General features: G+C 42.8%; 1 long non-coding RNA gene across 1 annotated transcript in view; it reads left to right on the forward strand.

The window, feature by feature from the left end:
* Positions 1 to 13781, forward strand: part of LOC146870340 (uncharacterized) — a 283437-nt gene that overhangs the window by 21095 nt on the left and 248561 nt on the right. The window contains exon 3 of the long non-coding RNA XR_014959378.1: positions 13329 to 13496. This is a non-coding gene — a long non-coding RNA (uncharacterized LOC146870340). The remainder of the gene's footprint in view (positions 1 to 13328; positions 13497 to 13781) is intronic.

Consider the following 13781-nt stretch of genomic DNA (forward strand, 5'->3'; position numbering starts at 1 on the left):
GTGTTATAGTTAGCTGGACTTTTCACTTGTACAAAACCATTGAAATTCCCCCGTTATAGTTAGTTCAGCTAACTATAACTCGGGCGCCCACAATGCACTGCTGATGACGTCACATATTACATCACTCATGACATGGTCAGTGACATCACTCATGACATCACTGATGACATCTCAAAGGACATCACTGATGACATCACTGATGACATCATCCAGTGAATGTGTGTTTTTCTGAAAATTAAATATGTTTTATATATGTATATCTCAAGGTCGATGGAAGAATAAATGGGTATATAAGTGTCTAAATGGATGATTTGTTTTTGAAAAATTGATTGTGTAACTGACTGATTAAGTGTATCATAGTGAATACATGGCTTAGTGAGTAATGTTTAAATATGTAAATATCTGTATCAACCTCTCACTTTGTGTATAAGTGGCTGCATGGGTTGGTGAGTAGCTACATGGGTGTCTATATAGGTTATTAGTTGGTTTTTTGAGTATCAGTCTGAGTGTCTGCATGGTTCGGTGGGGGGTATTACGTAGTGCATAGGTGCATGAATGAGTGACTCACTGTTTGTATGTGTTGAACACAGCATGTGTGCAGGACTGTATGGGTGGATGAGTGTGTGTATGGGTGTGTTAGTGAGTGAATGACTGTCTCAGTAGTGTCTTTATGAGTAACTACATATGTTTTAAACTAGTATATGTGACTATTGGTGTATATATGTGAGTATATGTGAGAGTGAGAGATTGAAAGAGTTCCTGTATGAATAAGTATGTGTTTCTATAAGTGATTGTTTAAAAGACTAAGTATGTGTAAGTTTCCGTAGAAGTAAGTATGGTGGTGTGTGTATAACTGTATATGCAAGTAAATGTATGTTTGATTCTTTATTAGCATGAGTGACTATGTGTGTGAGTAACTCTATGGATGAGTGGCATTGTGTAACAGGATGTATAGGTGTATGAGTACATATGATGAGTGAGTACATGTATGAGTGACTGTATAGGACTGTTGGTGAATGAGTGGATGTGTATGTGGATCTTAGAATTACTGAAGAGGTTGTTGTAACTGGTATTGGTATGTCCATTGTTTTGAAAATTTTAGTCTCTATTTTTGAATGTGTGTATCAAAGGTTATATTAGGGTGAGAGGAGGTCTGCCACTCTATCACAAGGATGATGTCATCAGTGATGTCATCAGTGATGTCATTTGAGATGTCATCAGTGATGTCATGAGTGATGTCACTGACCATGTCATGAGTGATGTAATATGTGACGTCATCAGCAGTGCATTGTGGGCGCCCGAGTTATAGTTAGCTGAACTAACTATAACGGGGGAATTTCAATGGTTTTGTACAAGTGAAAAGTCCAGCTAACTATAACACCCCTGAAACCTATGGTTTTTTCAGTGAATTTCTGAGGTTTTTTAAATGCTAATTCCTAACTATAACGTGCCTGAAACCTATGGTTTTTTCTGTGAATTTCAAAGGTTTTTTAAATGCTAATTTCTAACTATGCCTACAGAGATAGGACATGTGAAGAAAGAAGAAAAATGCACAGAAAGAAACAAAAGAAGTGCAGAAAGAAGCAACAGAAGTCCTCAAATACGAAGATAAGTGCAGGAAGAAGGATAACGTGCAGAAAGAACAAAAAGAAGAGCAGAAAGAAGCCTTGTTGCAAAATCATCCTGTACCCTCAACTTTTTCAGACGGATACTGGTGGTAACTGAGCCTGACTAACCAGTCCTAGAGCCAGTGCTATGTTAAAAGACACTTAGAATACAGTGAAAACACCTACATACACTAGGGAACATTATGCGTTGGGGTCCCCCTGTGATTAGCATGACCTCCTCTGTAAGCCCCTAGTATATAAGAGGGCATGGGGATTAAAACTACCTCTTAAAACAGGCCACAGGGCGTTTTTGCACACGTTAACTCAGGTCCCGTCCCCTCCCTTCACCACTGTGTAAACACGCCCTGTGTCCGTTTTTAGTTGGGAGATTAAGTTCATTTGAATCCTGAGGGTCCCTGGGGTCCAACTAGCCCACTAGGTACCTCCAGTAAGTGCCACAGAGCTGCGTTGCAGAGAGGTGTAAAAAGTGGCACGGCCTGGACCACCTCTCTGCAATGCAGCTCAGTGGCGCTTACTGGAAGCACTTGGTGGGCTAGTTAGCCCCCAGGGGCCCTCAGTATTGAAGGGAAATTATATCCCCAATTTAAAACGTGCCATAGTGCGTGTTTGCACATGTCACCTCAGGCCCCGTCCCCTCCCTTCACCACTGTGTAAACGCGCCCTGTGGCTGTTCTAAGTTGAGAGATTAAGTCCCCTTGAATCCTAAGGGTCCCTAGGGTCAAACTATACCACTAGGTACCTCCAGTAAGCGCCACAGAGCCTATGTTATAAAGCACAGCGCTATGCCATACATATTACAATCTGGGATCCATATCTTTCTCACAGTGCATATGCAACCTTACACTCCCCAGCACATATTTTATATTACAACTTTAGAGACTAGTTAGGTTACACAACACTGCCCTGTGCATATTACACTCCAAGGCGCATATCGCATAGCACGCGCTAGTGCCTGTGCTATCTCGCGCACTCCAATGAATCTGTCATTGCGCACAATGTATTGCATATTATATTTCACGCCTGGTTCATCTTATATCACACTTTTTGGTGCATAGTTTATACCATACACTATATCTAGTTTTCATTTTCAATCGTGCTCTCAGGACTATGTTCTATATAACACTGTGTTCACCTACCCTTTTCACGGGCATTACATTTTGCGATAGGGGGTGGAGGGTCAGGGGGTGTTTCTGCCAAGTGAGCCCGGAGTCACAGTCACAAACGTCCTCTTCTTCCTGAATAAAAGTGAGATTATGCTGCATACTTGTTCATATTTTAAGTAGTTCGCACAGACACAATGTTTTAAAAACAATAAAGTTCCTAATACCAGCCTTCTCTGAACAGTTAGCTTGCTGCCCCATCCCCTTCCTCCCTATCCTCTGTTGTGTGAATCCATGGACTAGCCTCCTCCCTCCTGCCATGCATTGTCTGATGTGCTGCCACTGCCCTCAGTATGATGCACCAGTCCACTCCTCCTGCCCTCCATTGCCCAATTCTATGCCCCATCATTGACCTCCTGCTTAAACTCTGTGCTTAGCTTGCTGCCCCTATTCTCCTTCCCCCTGCCCTCCGATGTCTTTGTGCATGCCCCTGCTCCATCTTTTTTGCCCACCATGTCCCATGGACCTGCCACTCCTATCTACTCTGAGTGTTCTGTTGAGCTGCCACTCCCCTCCCACCTGCCTAGCATTGTCAGATGACTGTAACCTGTCCCTGTCACCTCCACCCTGCCTGTCCACATGCCATGCCCCTATCCTCTTCCTCCTGTCCTACATGGTCCATTGTACTGCCACATCCTTCTGCCCTCCCTGGTCTGTTGTGCTGCAGCTGCTCCTCCTGCCTGCCCCGTGTGGTCTGTTGTGAGGTCCCTTCCCCTGAACTTTCTTGTCTGTGCACAGGTCCTGACCCTCCCTTCTATCCTCCATCGTCCTTTGTGCATGCCCCTCCACCCTCTTTCTTGCCCATCATAGCCATTGTGCTGCCACTAACCCTCCCACTTGCCATGCATGGTCTTCTGTGCTGCCATGGCCCCTCCCACCTTCCCTGTGTGGTCAGTTAGCTGCCCCTGACCCCCTCCCACCTTCCCTCCATGGTCTGTGTGTATGCCATCACAGTCTCACTGTTGCTCTTCATGGTGTGTCTTGCTTCTAGTGCCCATCCTGCCTGACCTCCATGGCTATCTTGCTGCTCCTGCCCTGCCCCCTTGCCCCCAGCCCTACTCCCTCCCTCCTGGCTTGTCTGTTCCATTGTAATGCCCCTGATCCGTCCCTCCTGCCCTTTATGGTCTGTTATGCTGCAGCTTTCTCTCCTGTCTGTCCATTATGGTCAGCTAGCTACCATTGCCTCTTGCCCCTCTGTTCTCTGTTGTCCATGTGCATAGTCCTGTCCCCTCCCTCTTGCTTTCTATGGATTGTTGTGCTGCACTCCCGTGTGGTGTATTGTGCTGCTGCAAACCCTGATGCCTGCCCTGCAGGGTCAGTTTGGTGCACCTCTCCATGTCCCTCCTGTCCTCTGTTATCCAAGTCCATGTCCCTATCCCATTTCCTTCCATGATCCAACGTACCATACTTGCGAACATTTTGAACTTGGTAAGAGGGAGATTTTGAAAAAAAACTGGGGTATTGATTTTCCCCTTTGAGTTACATTGAAAAAGAGGATATTGTAGACAGGAGACAGATCAAATAAAGCCCATTTGAGCTTAAAAACATTGGACGTTTCCTGGCTGAATCGGGTCTGTTGGCATGTATGGTTGTACTACCATTGCCTCTTCCTTCTGCCCACAATGGTCTATTACATTGCCACAGGCTTGAAGGAGGGTAGATTTTGTATCACAGGGGGCCCCTGGCCCGTTCTGTCCACACCTGAAGTATGAGACCCTTGTCCTTGCCCTGCCAGCTGCATTTGTAGGCCGTATTAAATTGACCAGCGGGTCCTGTGTTGCTATATAATTATCCTGAGACATCCTTACCACTCAGCCAGTATAAAACCCCTGTGTAGGCCCTTCTGTTCAATATGTAGGCCTCTTTGTTAAATTGACCATAGCTCTGCAATTTTAGTGTATAGCAGTCTGAAGGCAGGTCTGCGAGGCCTTCTGCTCCAAACCAGTAGCCCCCACCCTACCCGAGTGCTCCGTGCTCGGTATCAAAGTTCAACATCCCCCTGAAGCTGTCGACATACAGTAGGCTGCATCCTGGACTGGTACTTGCTTCCTGGGCAGGTTTCCCGCTTTTAAGGAAGTGGCAACCGCAGAGCGTCAGGTTAGGAGAACTGAGGAGATTTTATACATGAATATATTGAATTCCCGTACAATACCCATTATTTTCTGCTTGCTCTATGGAACTTATGATAAGCGATTGGCCTGAGAGACTGACCTTTTCACCCAGTCCATTGTCAGCATTAAGTGGGTAAATGACGAAATGTCTGGTAAAATCTGCAGACGAAGCTTTTGGGTAGCATACGTAGGTAGATGTAGCGTGCAAAGGAGCCCACAAAATGATATAAAAAGGGAGCACCCACAGATATCGACGGACTACCTCGCCGTCTGTATGTAGGTTAACAGGCAGTGCAGGTTTTCCCCAAGAGCTGGGAGCTCTTGTCTTCCTTTGCTTAAATGTCTTGCTCTGCTTTGCTTGAAGTATCTTATTCTATTTTACCTATATGAAATGTCATGTTATGTTTAACCATTGTTCTCTTTACTTTAGCATTTAAAAGATTTTGTATTGTAATTGCAGGAATGCTTGCTCTAAGAGTAAACGTGAGTGTTCCTAGGTAACATTTTCCTTGGTGTAACTTGTTTCTCATGATGCATTTATAGATGTGTTTTCTCTCTCTCTCTGTCAGTACATTAATTGAGATACAGAGAATATCATGACAGCTGTATGATTATCTGGATTCTGTATTTTGTACTTTATGTCTCTATTCTGCGGTTTCTTTGAAGTTGCATCTTCTCATTAAACTGCCATTGTATTCTGCCTCCAATTCCATGTCTCATATGTCTGTTTTCTTCATTTTTGGAGCAAGCGTTCCTAGGCACCCCGGCTCAAATTAAGGTGCCCCTTTTGTCCCTGACTCACTCTCCTGCTCAGTTCTGTGGTGGCTCCCGGGGATCTGGGGACCGCCCCTAGCTTCCTTGACCCGTAATAGATCTTGCCTCCAACAGCCTCTCTTGCAAGTCCTGTATTGTTGGTTTGTTGCCCCTGCCCCCTTTCCACTGCCCTCCATAGTCTGTTGTGCTTCCACGGCCCTTCCTGCCTGCTCAGTGTGGTTAAATTGTTGCCTTTGCACCCTCCTACCTGCCTTCAATTTTCAGAGTCCGTGCCCCTGGCCTCTGCCTCTCAACAGTATCCTAATGAACAACTAGATTGCTAACATTCTATATTTATCACAAAAGTGTGGAACGCCTGACATCATCTTGATGTAATCAAAACTGTAATACCTAGAGCATTTCCTTTAGAAATTACATATATGAGAGGGTCTTATTGGCATCAAAATTATGGTTAGTGCTCTAAAAGGCTAAAATAAGGACATATTTTCTGAGTTTTCAAATAGCGACAAAGCACTTTTAAATTATTTGTTATCTTTATGTTTTTTTATCCAGTTGACCACTTGATTAAATGTTGCACTTAGGGGAGATGATGTGGTGTTACTTCCAGAACTGCAGACTTTGCAACTGGGGAACCAGGTTGAAGTTTCTGCTTCAGCTCGACATTCTGTGATTCTGGTCAAATCACTTAGTTTCCCCATGTCTACAACCAAAATGAATGTGTTCTTGTGTGATGTAACCAATGCTCATGTAAAGCACTCCAATACCTGACAAGTCTGCACTATATAACACTGCAAAAACACAAAATAATAAGTGTTTTGCACACTTCTGTCATTGGGCTACATTTGGGCTACATCTGGGTGATTTTGGGCTACATTTGGGCTCTTTTGTCTCCGGTGGCCATCTTGGGAGATTTATTTGTTATGAAGTTTCCTAATTTCCTCATGTACTGCAGTCTCCTCAGTAGGAAATGCTTTCAGTTTTTTACTTTGATTCCATCATGAAGGTATTCAGATATGTCACACATTTGCCATAAATTCTGAATGTTAGCACTCTAGTTGCTCATTAGATCATTGTAGTAAAACTACTGCACCATGGAAGTCTGCTCCTGGTATTAAAAGTGCATGTTTCAGTCTCCATGTCAGAATTTTTTTAATGAAATAGAAGAGGATTTGAGAAGTCATTCAAAATGTGCCCTCATTTTCTTTCTTCAGCTTTAATCATAATTTCTATGGCAAAATGAACCTCCTCATTGTGTTCCTTTTTAAATTAAATGTTTTAAGTGTTACCAGTTTATTCCAATCAAGATGGCTTCAGGTGTGCCATACTTTTGTCATAATGAAGACAGTAAGCGCTCTAGTTGTTTTTAAGAACATTCTGGGACATTCTGTCATTGGGCTATACTTTGGCTACATCTGGGTGATATTTGGGCTACATTTGGGCTCTTTTGTCTCTGGTGGCCATCTTGGGAGACTTATTTGTTATGAAGTTTCCTAATTTCCTCATTTACTGCAGTCTCCTCAGTAGGAAATACTTTCAGTTTTTTACTTTGATTCCATCAAGAAGGCATTCAGATGTGTCACACATTTGCCATAAATTCAGAATGTTAGCATTCTTTTTGCTCATTAGATCACTGTAGTAAAGCTACTGCTCACCAGGGAAAACTGCTGCTGGTATTGAAAGTGCATGTTTCAGTCTGCATGTCAGAATTTTTTAATGAAATAGAAGAGGATTTGAGAAGTCACTCAAAATGTGCCCTAATTTTTCTTTCTGCAGCACTAATCATACTTTTGATTGAAAAATGAACCCCCTCATTTTGTTCCTTATTAAATTAAATGTTTTAAGAGTTACCACTTTAATCCAAGCAAGATGGCTTCAGGTGTGCCATACGTTTATCATAAGTAGGACTGTTAGCGCTCTAGTAGTTCTTTGGAACACTCTGGGAAGCTGCAGTAGAACACAAAGGAATCAACTGACAGTCTCTGCCCTTGTTGGATGTACATGTTTTACTGAGAATGTCAGACTTCATTCTCACATGACTGAGAAAGATAATGTGAATTTACAGAAAATAAGCTCTCAGTTTAGCCTATAGATCACCTTCCAAACCTCTGTGGTAAAAGCATGAGAAAATATTTTTCTCTCAATCATGATATCCCAGCAGAAGGCTTTTTCACATGGTGAAATCACCTTAGAACATACCACAATTCCTAAAATGAGTATGGTACCATCAACAAATGATTTATAATGTAACTAAAGTCTTAAAACCTTCTATTAACTGCAATGCTTTTTAATGAGGTGCTATCATGTATATTGGTCCCAAGATGGCTGCCAACACTTCTTGGATGAAGTGCTGACAGCCAATCAGATCTCAGGATGAGATGTGTGGTTAGGCTCCGCCCACATATATATATGCTTTTAAATGCTATTTTCTCAGGATCTACTGAACAGATTTACACCAAACCTACAAAAGGCACTTCCTTGACCTAGGGACTACCTCTCTGCCAAATTTCTAGTAATTCTGTTCAGCCGTTCGGGCTGTAGCTCTGTCTAAAGGTCCTATGGAAAAATGCATGGGAAAAACGCGTTTTGGGACCCCCCTTTTATCTCAGCCCCCGCTTGACGAATCCCCCCGAGACTTTCAGGGTAGGAGCGTAGCGTAGCGCCCCACCTATTTTGAGAAATTCGCGAGGATTCATCTACCGGCGCCAAAGTTATTCAAAATAGAATGTTGCGGATTTCCTATGGAAACGTGGTCCTAACTATAACTATCTACTGGCGACCGCCAGTAGATAATATATATATATATATATATATTCACTGAAAAAACCATAGGTTTCAGGGGTGTTATAGTTAGCTGGACTTTTCACTTGTACAAAACCATTGAAATTCCCCCGTTATAGTTAGTTCAGCTAACTATAACTCGGGCGCCCACAATGCACTGCTGATGACGTCACATATTACATCACTCATGACATGGTCAGTGACATCACTCATGACATCACTGATGACATCTCAAATGACATCACTGATGACATCACTGATGACATCATCCAGTGAATGTGTGTTTTTCTGAAAATTAAATATGTTTTATATATGTATATCTCAAGGTCGATGGAAGAATAAATGGGTATATAAGTGTCTAAATGGATGATTTGTTTTTGAAAAATTGATTGTGTAACTGACTGATTAAGTGTATCATAGTGAATACATGGCTTAGTGAGTAATGTTTAAATATGTAAATATCTGTATCAGTCTCTCACTTTGTGTATAAGTGGCTGCATGGGTTGGTGAGTAGCTACATGGGTGTCTATATAGGTTATTAGTTGGTTTTTTGAGTATCAGTCTGAGTGTCTGCATGGTTCGGTGGGGGGTATTACGTAGTGCATAGGTGCATGAATGAGTGACTCACTGTTTGTATGTGTTGAACACAGCATGTGTGCAGGACTGTATGGGTGGATGAGTGTGTGTATGGGTGTGTTAGTGAGTGAATGACTGTCTCAGTAGTGTCTTTATGAGTAACTACATATGTTTTAAACTAGTATATGTGACTATTGGTGTATATATGTGAGTATATGTGAGAGTGAGAGATTGAAAGAGTTCCTGTATGAATAAGTATGTGTTTCTATAAGTGATTGTTTAAAAGACTAAGTATGTGTAAGTTTCCGTAGAAGTAAGTATGGTGGTGTGTGTATAACTGTATATGCAAGTAAATGTATGTTTGATTCTTTATTAGCATGAGTGACTATGTGTGTGAGTAACTCTATGGATGAGTGGCATTGTGTAACAGGATGTATAGGTGTATGAGTACATATGATGAGTGAGTACATGTATGAGTGACTGTATAGGACTGTTGGTGAATGAGTGGATGTGTATGTGGATCTTAGAATTACTGAAGAGGTTGTTGTAACTGGTATTGGTATGTCCATTGTTTTGAAAATTTTAGTCTCTATTTTTGAATGTGTGTATCAAAGGTTATATTAGGGTGAGAGGAGGTCTGCCACTCTATCACAAGGATGATGTCATCAGTGATGTCATCAGTGATGTCATTTGAGATGTCATCAGTGATGTCATGAGTGATGTCACTGACCATGTCATGAGTGATGTAATATGTGACGTCATCAGCAGTGCATTGTGGGCGCCCGAGTTATAGTTAGCTGAACTAACTATAACGGGGGAATTTCAATGGTTTTGTACAAGTGAAAAGTCCAGCTAACTATAACACCCCTGAAACCTATGGTTTTTTCAGTGAATTTCTGAGGTTTTTTAAATGCTAATTCCTAACTATAACGTGCCTGAAACCTATGGTTTTTTCTGTGAATTTCAAAGGTTTTTTAAATGCTAATTTCTAACTATGCCTACAGAGATAGGACATGTGAAGAAAGAAGAAAAATGCACAGAAAGAAAAAAAAGAAGTGCAGAAAGAAGCAACAGAAGTCCTCAAATACGAAGATAAGTGCAGGAAGAAGGATAACGTGCAGAAAGAACAAAAAGAAGAGCAGAAAGAAGCCTTATTGCAAAATCATCCTGTACCCTCAACTTTTTCAGATGGATACTGGTGGTAACTGAGTCTGACTAACCAGTCCTAGAGCCAGTGCTATGTTAAAAGACACTCAGAATACAGTGAAAACACCTACATACACTAGGAACACTATGCGTTGGGGTCACCCTGTGATCAGAATGACCTCCTCTGTAAGCCCCTAGTATATAATAGGGCAGGGGGGCTGGTGGGAGGAGCGGGTGCCCAAAACCTATATAGGTCAGAGTAGTGGCAAAGTGGTGGAGTGGTATCGATATATCGATGACTTGTTCATTGTGTGGCAAGGGACAATGGATTCGGCTCTTGGATATGTCGATGCCCTCAACAAAAACAATCTTAATCTACACTTCTTGGGAACAGTGAGTCCAGTGGCAGTGGACTACCTGGATCTGAGGGTGTTTGTAGAGGATGGAAATATACATACGGCATTATACCGCAAATCTACAGCGGGTAATTCCACATTGTTTGCCACCAGTAATCATCCACCTAAACTCATTCAGAGTATTCCATACGGCGAACTTGTCAGATTAAAGAGAAATAGTACTAGAGAGAAGGACTTTGAGGCGGCTGCCACAGAGTGTATTGCCAGATTCACTGTGAGGGGGTACGAATCGGTAGCCCTAGAAAAAACTTTGCAGAAGGTGCGAGGGATTCCAAGAGACAGACTATTAACAGATAAACAGAAACTGACTGAGAAGGACAATAAGGGCAAATTCCGGATGGTCACCCCTTATTCTTCAGAGGCTAACCATCTGAAACATATGCTTAAAAAAAATTGGCACATTTTGAAAACAGATAGTGTCATCTGTGACGACATTCCGGCCTATCCTTTAGTAACTTTTAAGAAAGCAAGGTCTCTACGGGATATGATGGTAAGAAGCCATCTAGAGAAAGTACCAGAAAGAATGAACACTCTAAAAGAAATGAAGGGATTTTTTCCCTGTAGTAGGTGTAAATCTTGCTCTAACAGCAGAAGGGTTCTATCTTACAAGATACCAGACACAAGGAAAACAAAAGAAATAGCCAAGTTTATAACCTGCAGTAAACCGTATGCGGTATACTGCTTGGTATGTCCATGCGGGCTACGCTAAATAGGTAGCACTATACATCAATTGAAAATCAGGATACCATCAAAGTGATAGAAATCAATTACAATATTTTGGCTTAGACCACGGGTACTCATAGTACGGCCCGCGGGCCGCTGGCGGCCCGCCTGGCCTTCATCGGCGGCCCGCGGACCCTTGCATACACATTCATACAGTATGCAAATTCCTTCCTGTAAACAGAGAAGATGGCCGCAGGAGCATACGTAGTGAATGCGTATTCAATACGTATTCACAACGTTTGCTCCTGCGACCATCTTCTCTGCTTATCTTGCCTCTGATTGGCCTGGGCCGCTGAGACGTGACGTGACGTCACACACGGCACCCGGCGCGAAGCACAAGCCCTTTAAAAGTCAGCTGTAACTAGCGCTTTCACAGCTGACTTTTAAAGGACCTTTGAAGAAGCTTCCAGCGTCCGTGGCGACGTCGACCTCCTTGCAGCCCGCAGCCCCGGGGAGAATCTTCATTGCAGCCGGAAAAACTCCGATATCACTCAAGCTGCAGGTAAGTGTATGTAACCGCTTCTGTTTTGTGTTTCTATGCCCGCCGTCTTTTCTGGATGTGATTGAGGGAGAACAAGTAGAAGAGCTCTTTTTCAATGGATGCAATCGTTCCTGTCTTTGCCTTTCATTGCTTTCTTGCCCAAATTTGTTTAAAGATGGGCACGCCATTAGCTGGGTATAAGATTGTAGGCAAGGCATGGTTGGAGAGCGTGCAGAATGATCTCCTTGCACCTTTCAGGTATCTTGGCTGTGGAATTATGTGATATTACAGGTAGATAGATCTCCGGATACCCTGCTGTGTGCATCTATGTGTCACGGAAAGTTACTTTGGTATCCATGGCCCTGTGTGTGCGCAGGTTTGGGAAGGCAGGACATTGAGAGCTTTGCAGAAGACTCCGATGCTGCTGAGGTCGGGTGTAACAGACTCCGATGCAGTACCAAAGCTCAGATACCGAGCAGCATTGGAGAGGCACAGCGGGATGGGACTGAAGGTGACTGAGCGGGAGGGGCTGACGCTTCAGGAGCAAGGGCATCTATTCAGCCCTGAATCACGCTGTCTGCAATTTAGAGGGGCCTCACACATTCCTTTTCTGCCCAGGGCCCCAAACATCCTAGAGCAGGCCCTGATTACCCCGAGGCAGCACGTGTTTACCTTCACAGAGCTTAATTACTGTCACTAAATTGTAAGCAAACCTCGGTTCTTCAAACATGCAGTCTATAATGTAATTTAAAAAAAAGAAATGGCACAATCACACCCACACTGATAAACAAACTATTGTGTATCTGTTGTGACAACTCACTGCACACAGGAAGCAGAATGTTAGCCGTGTGAGGTTCACAAAGTGATAGCAACCGAATCTATGGGCTCCATAAAGCCTATATGTATCTATATGTGACTGTGTGGCTTTAATATGCAGGCGTGTGCCCCACAGATAATGCAAACACTCACTGTACTGGAGACTAAATGTATCCCCTGACCATCCTGTGTATGGCATACTGACCATCTGTCTGCAAACATTGCGTAATTTGTTGTTCTGTAATTACATGAAAAATCAGGAAAATAACCCCAAATTATGCGAAAAACTTCCTTAAAAACACAAAAGCTGCAGGTAAGTTTTTAATTAGATGTGATTCAATGTGTGTGAGATTAATGTGCTTTGAAGAGAAATTGTGATGATGTGTAATTTCTTTCCAGTAATTGTAAATGTATTGTAATTGTATATTTGGCAACTTGCAAACTAGTATCTAGAATGCTGACATTTTATATAGGCAAACCTTAATAAAATCCTTTTCTGAGAACTGACTTGAAATGAATGTTACTCATTCTATCTGCTGTTTTGCTAGTTACTTTTCCCTGCCCGGGATCTAAGTGCAATAGTCCGTATACGATATTTGTCTTTTCTGGACGGTCACCCTGTAACAGACAGCGCTGCCTCATGTTGTGAAAGGGGAAGTTGCTGCAGCATAACAGAATGGAACATTGCCTGCTTTAATGCTTCTTCTCGTCCACCGCAGCGTCTTCTCGCCCAAAGCCTCTTCTCTGCCTGAGGCCCCTTCTTCGCCACTTGGATTAGGCCAGCAGCAGCTCCATCACCACATCTGCCTTCATCTTCACGACCAGCTTGATTTCCATCACCCTGCAACACCAGCTCCCCCCGCAGGTTGATCTTTGCACCCCGAGAGGTAAGCACAGCATCCTATTTTAGTAGGCAATGTGATGGTCCTTACTTTCCCGGACTCTTTCACCCTGCGCCTTTTCTCAAGTCTCACCATCTCTCTTTCTCCCCACCTGTCTCAGATGCCATTGTAATAATGTTAGATCAAAACAGGAACTCGCATATGAGAAATAGGAGTGGTGTCACAGACGTTACTTGCAGTAATATTAGTGAGCAGCTGCTGTGTTACAATATTGAAAACACTATTACTAGCCATGATTACAAAATGTAAACACAGTTTTTTTTTTAACTA

Source organism: Triturus cristatus, chromosome 1_1 (genome assembly GCF_964204655.1).
Source record: "Triturus cristatus chromosome 1_1, aTriCri1.1, whole genome shotgun sequence".
Classification (NCBI taxonomy): Eukaryota; Metazoa; Chordata; class Amphibia; order Caudata; family Salamandridae; genus Triturus; species Triturus cristatus.